Source organism: Tachyglossus aculeatus, chromosome 24 (genome assembly GCF_015852505.1).
Source record: "Tachyglossus aculeatus isolate mTacAcu1 chromosome 24, mTacAcu1.pri, whole genome shotgun sequence".
Taxonomy (NCBI): Eukaryota; Metazoa; Chordata; class Mammalia; order Monotremata; family Tachyglossidae; genus Tachyglossus; species Tachyglossus aculeatus.
In genome coordinates this window covers 22,295,034-22,301,033 of record NC_052089.1, presented here as the reverse complement: position 1 = coordinate 22,301,033, position 6,000 = coordinate 22,295,034, and the positions used below count along the sequence as shown (strand labels likewise).

Genomic DNA, 6,000 nt, shown 5'->3' with positions numbered 1-6,000 from the left:
ATTTTATTAATGATGTGCATCTAGCTTTACTTCTATTTATTCTGATGACTTGACCCCCATCCTCATGCTTTGTTTTGTTGTCCATCTCCCCCTTCTAGACTGTGAGCCCTTGTTGGGGAGGGACTGTCTCTAGGCGTGGCCAGCTTGTCATTCATTCATTCATTCATTCATTTATTCATTCAGTCGTATTTATTGAGCACTTACTGTGTGCAGAGCACTGTACTAAGCGCTGGGAAGTACAAGTTGGCAACATATAGAGACAGTCCCTACCCAACAGCGGGCTCACAGTCTAGAAGGGGGAGACAGGCAACAAAACAAAACATAGTAACAAAATAAAATAAATAGAATAGTAAATAAATACAAGTAAAATAAATAGAGTAATAAATATGTACAAACATATATACAGGTGCTGTGGGGAGGGGAAAGAGGTAAGGCAGGGGGATGGGAAGGGGGAGGAGGGGGAGAGGAAGGAGGGGGCTCAGTCTGGGAAGGCCTCCTGGAGGAGGTAAGCGCTTAGTCCAGTGCTCTGCACACAGTAAGTGCTCAATAAATACGATTGAATGAATTAATTTAGCTTTACTTCTATTTGTTCTGACGACTTGACACCCGTCCACATGTTTTGTTTTGTCATCCGTCTCTCCCTTCTAGACTGTGAGCCCGTTGTTGGGTAGGGACTGTCTCTAGGTGTTGCCAACTGTCCTTCCCAAGCGCTTAGTCCAGTGCTCTGCACACAGTAAGTGCTCAATAAATACGATTGAATGAATGAATTTAGCTATAATTCTATTTGTTCTGACGACTTGACACCCGTCCACATGTTTTGTTTTGTCATCAGTCTCCCCCTTCTAGACTTTGAACCGTTGTTGGGTAGGAACCGTCTCTAGGTGTTGCCAACTTGTCCTTCCCAAGCGCTTAGTCCAGTGCTCCGCACACAGTAAGCGCTCAATAAATACAATTGAATGAATGAATTTAGCTTTAATTCTGTTTGTTCTGACGACTTGACACCCATCCACATGTTTTGTTTTGTCGTCAGTCTCCCCCTTCTAGACTGTGAGCCCGTTGTTGGGGAGGGACCGTCTCTAGGTATTGTCAACTTGTTTTTCCCAGGTGGTTAGTCCAGTGCTCCGCACACAGTAAGTGCTCAATAAATACGATTGAATGAATGAATTTAGCTTTAATTCTATTTGTTCTGACGACTTGACACCCGTCCACATGCTTTGTTTTGTCGTTCGTCTCCCCCTTCTAGACTGTGAACCCGTTGTTGGGGAGGGACCGTCTCTAGGTGTTGCCAACTTGTCCCTCCCAGGCGGTTAGTCCAGTGCTCTGCACACAGTAAGTGCTCAATAAATACAATTGAATGAATGAATTTAGCTTTAATTCTATTTGTTCTGATGACTTGACACAGGTCCACATGTTTTGTTTTGTCGTCAGTCTCCCCCTTCTAGACTGTGAACCCGTTGTTGGGGAGGGACCGTCTCTAGGTATTGCCAACTTGTTTTTCCCAGGTGGTTAGTCCAGTGCTCCGCACACAGTAAGTGCTCAATAAATACGATTGAATGAATGAATTTAGCTTTAATTCTATTTGTTCTGACGACTTGACACCCGTCCACATGCTTTGTTTTGTCATCAGTCTCCCCCTTCTAGACTGTGAGCCCGTTGTTGGGGAGGGACCGTCTCTAGGTGTTGCCAACTTGTCCTTCCCAGGCGGTTAGTCCAGGGCTCTGCACACAGTAAGTGCTCAATAAATACAATTGAATGAATGAATTTAGCTTTAATTCTATTTGTTCTGATGACTTGACACAGGTCCACATGTTTTGTTTTGTCGCCAGTCTCCCCCTTCTAGACTGTGAGCCCGTTGTTGGGGAGGGAACGTCTCTAGGTGTTGCCAACTTGTCCTTCCCAGGCGGTTAGTCCAGTGCTCTGCACACAGTAAGTGCTCAATAAATACAATTGAATGAATGAATTTAGCTTTAATTCTATTTGTTCTGATGACTTGACACAGGTCCACATGTTTTGTTTTGTCGCCAGTCTCCCCCTTCTAGACTGTGAGCCCGTTGTTGGGGAGGAACCGTCTCTAGGTGTTGCCAACTTGTCCTTCCCAAGCGCTTAGTCCAGTGCTCCGCACACAGTAAGCGCTCAATAAATACAATTGAATGAATGAATTTAGCTTTAATTCTGTTTGTTCTGACGACTTGACACCTGTCCACATGTTTTGTTTTGTCGCCAGTCTCCCCCTTCTAGACTGTGAGCCCGTTGTTGGGGAGGGACCGTCTCTAGGTGTTGCCAACTTGTTTTTCCCAGGCGGCTAGTGCAGTGCTCTGGCCCACAGTAGGCGCTCAATAAATATGGATGAATGAATGATGGGGTGGAGGGTGGGAGGAGCTGAACTAGGAGGAGGAGGAGGAGGAGCCCGGCTGCGGGGCGAGGCTTTGAAAGTCAGTCTCCCAGCCATTGCAGCAGAGCTCCGGCCTGGGAGAGGAGGAAGGAGCGGCCAGGGGCGGACAGACGAACACAGAGGGAGGGAAGGAGGAGGAGGAGGAAGAAGAAGAGGAGGAGGAGGAGGAGGAAGAGGAGGCGTCAGGCTGGAGGCAGGCCCGGACGGACAGACAGACCAGGAGGGAGGCAGGGCCGCGGCCCCTTCCCACCTCGCCGGCCGGCTTGGGCCCCTGGAGGAGGAGGAGGAGGAGGGACAGGCGGGAATTGGGGAGAGGGGCTCCTCCCCCACTTTGGGAGCGGAAAAGCAGACGGGTTTGGGGAGAGGGGCTTGGTTCCCCCCCCGTGGGGTGGTCTGCTTCCCGACAGGCCGGAGAGGGAGAGGGAGAGGAGGGACAGGCCGGAGCCTCGCCGCTGGAGGAGGGGGCGGCAGCAGCAGCCACACCGACGGACCCCCGCCCCGTGTCCGGTGAGTCGGGTTGGGGGGAGGAGGCTGACTATTTCCCTTGATCCCCCCCCCCCCCCACCATAGGCGCTTAGAACAGTGCTTTGCACCTAGTAAGCGCTTAATACATAATCATCATCATAAGGATGGTATTTGTTAAGCGCTTGCTAGGTGCAGAGCACTGTTCCAGCGCTTAGAACAGTGCTTTGCGCCTACTAAGCGCTTAATACAGAATCATAATACTGATGGTATTTGTTAAGCGCTTGCTAGGTGCAAAGCACTGTTCCAGCGCTTAGAACAGTGCTTTGCACCTAGTAAGCGCTTAATACATAATAATAATGATGGTATTTGTTAAGCGCTTGCTAGGTGCAAAGCACTGTTCCAGCGCTTAGAACAGTGCTTTGCACCTAGTAAGCGCTTAATACAGAATCATAATACTGATGGTATTTGTTAAGCGCTTACTAGGTGCAAAGCACTGTTCCAGCGCTTAGAACAGTGCTTTGCGTATAGCAAGCCCTTAATACATAATAATAATAATAATGATGGTATTTGTCAAGCGTTTACTATGTGCAAAGCACTGTTTCAGCGCTTAGAACAGTGCTTTGCACATAGCGCTTAATACATAATAATAATGATGGTATTTGTTAAGCGCTTACTATGTACAAAGCACTGTTCCAGCACTTAGAACAGTGCTTTGCACATAGTAAGCGCTTAATACATAATAATGATAGTATTTGTTAAGCGCTTACTATGTGCAAAGCACTGTTCTAAGCGCTGGGGCGGTTACAAGGGGATCAGGTTGTCCCACAGGGGGCTCACGGTTTTCATCCCCATTTTCCAGATGAGGGAACTGAGGCCCAGAGAAGTGAAGTGACTCGCCCAAAGTCACACAGCTGACAAGTGGCGGAGGCGGGATTGGAACCCATGACTTCTGACTCCAAAGCCCGGGCTCTTTCCACTGAGCCACGCTGCTTCCCTATATAATAATGATGGTATTTGTTAAGCGCTTATTATGTGCAAAGTACTCTTCTAACCGCTGTCTCACAAAGACACCCCCCCAACTCCTTTAAAATCCAGGGAATTAAAAAAAAAGTTGGCAGACCCTTTTAGTGTCCCCCTAAGGGACGTGGGGGGCGGGGGAAGATCCCCGGGCCGGGAATTTTCCCATCCCATTTATTCATTCATTTATTAATTCATTCATTCCGTCGTATTTATTGAGCGCTTACTGTGTGCAGAGCACTGGACTAAGCGCTTGGGAAGTACAAATCGGCAACATCTGTTCATTCAGTCATATTTATTGAGCGCTTACTGTGTGCAAAGTACTGGACTAAACGCTTGGGAAGTACAAGTCGGCAACATCTATTCATTCATTCAGTCGTATTTATTGAGCGCTTACTGTGCAGAGCACTGGACTAAGCGCTTGGGAAGTAGAAGTCGGCAACATGTATTCACTCATTCAATCGTACTTATTGAGCGCCTACTGTGTGCAGAGCCCTGGACTAAGCGCTTGGGAAGTACAAGTCAGCAACATATTAATTCATTCATCGTTCACTCAATCGTATTTATGGAGCGCTTACTGTGTGCAGAGCCCTGGACTAAGCGCTTGGGAAGTACAAGTCGGCAACATATATTCATTCATTCATTCCGTCGTATTTATTGAGCGCTTACGGTGTGCAGAGCACTGGACTAAGCGCTTGGGAAGTCCAAGTCGGCAACATGCATAGGCCCTACCCAACAACGGGCTCACAGTCTAGAAGGGGGAACCCGCCCGCTTTCATTTATTCATATTTATTGAGCGCTTACTGTGTGCAGAGCACTGGACTAAGCGCTCGGGAAGTACAAACGGGCAACAGATAGAGACGGCCCCTACCCAACACTGGGCTCACAGTCTAGGAGAGGGCGGGAAGGACTGTACCGCCCCCCCCCCCCCCAATCCCTTCTATCAATCAATCAATCAATCGTATTTATTGAGCGCTTACTGTGTGCAGAGCACTGTATTAAGCGCTCTAGACTGTGAGCCCGTTGTTGGGTAGGGACCGTCTCTATATGTTGCCAACTTGTACTTCCCAAGCGCTTAGTCCAGTGCTCTGCACACAGTAAGCGCTCAATAAATACGATTGAATGAACTGAATGAATGAAAAAAAATCCCACTTGGGCCTCCACGCCGTGGGGTAGGTAGACGAGCACACGTGGGTGGAGTTTGGGGGTCCCCGGAGTCCGGGGGAGGCACCCCGTTGTAGCCTCGACTCCCTCCTACTGCAGTGGCCGCTTTCCCGGCTGGCCCCGGCCTCCCTCTCTGCCTGTTGGATTCCCGAGAACAACAAAAATTAAAAATAGAAAAGACAGCCTTTCCCCTCCCCTGCTCCCTCCACCCCCAGGCACACATCCGCACCCCCGCCGGCAGTGACTCTTCTTCCTCTCCCATGTGATAGCCACCCCCTCCCCAAAGGCCTCAGCCATCCTTCCAACTCCTCAGGGGGGCTGGGGGAAACACCACGTTTCGGGGTGCCCCCAGACTCTCCTGGAAGATCCCCTCTTCCCAACTGGGAATTGCCTGGCTCCCTGTTGTAGATAGGATTTCAAGATGATCCTAAAATCATCTAGCCCCAACTGAATCTTCCTGCCCCCCTAAAAAAAAATTGCATTTCCCTAATGAACCTTTTAATATAGAGAAAATTTAGTGGGCTTTTATGTATAAGGGGTTGCGGGAGGTTGGGGGGGACCCAAGGAACTGGAAATCCTTGACACATGTTGATGTTTCAAAAGTTAAAAGGAGACCCTAATTGTAGGCAGGAGTGGAACCCCTGAAAGGATTTTATATCCTTATTTTCTGCCCTTTGTTTTGACGAGGTAACACTGTATGTGTGTGTGTGTGTGTTGGGGGAAGACCCTCTTTATTTGAATAACATGTCTGGTACGTGGTTTTTACATTCAGTGTGTTGGAGTTTAACTGAGTCATGGTAGATAAATGATCAATTGTTAGATTATGGAGGTGTTTGTTTTTTTTTTTCTTCAGGAACGACATTGGGCGTTTCAGGTTGAGAGAGGTTGTGATGAGATGAGTGGTTCCTAATCTTGGGTAAACTTCTGAAGCCCGGGCGAATAGTAACTTTGAATTTATGAAT

At 48.3% G+C, this 6,000-nt stretch overlaps 1 protein-coding gene across 1 annotated transcript in view; it reads left to right on the top strand.

Moving 5' to 3' along the window:
- The first annotated feature begins 2,651 nt into the window (after positions 1-2,651).
- Positions 2,652-6,000, top strand: part of LOC119945017 (SAM domain-containing protein SAMSN-1-like) — a 363,531-nt gene continuing 360,182 nt past the window's right edge. The window contains exon 1 of the mRNA XM_038766014.1: positions 2,652-2,899. The gene's annotated coding sequence lies outside the window, so the exon portion shown is untranslated. The remainder of the gene's footprint in view (positions 2,900-6,000) is intronic.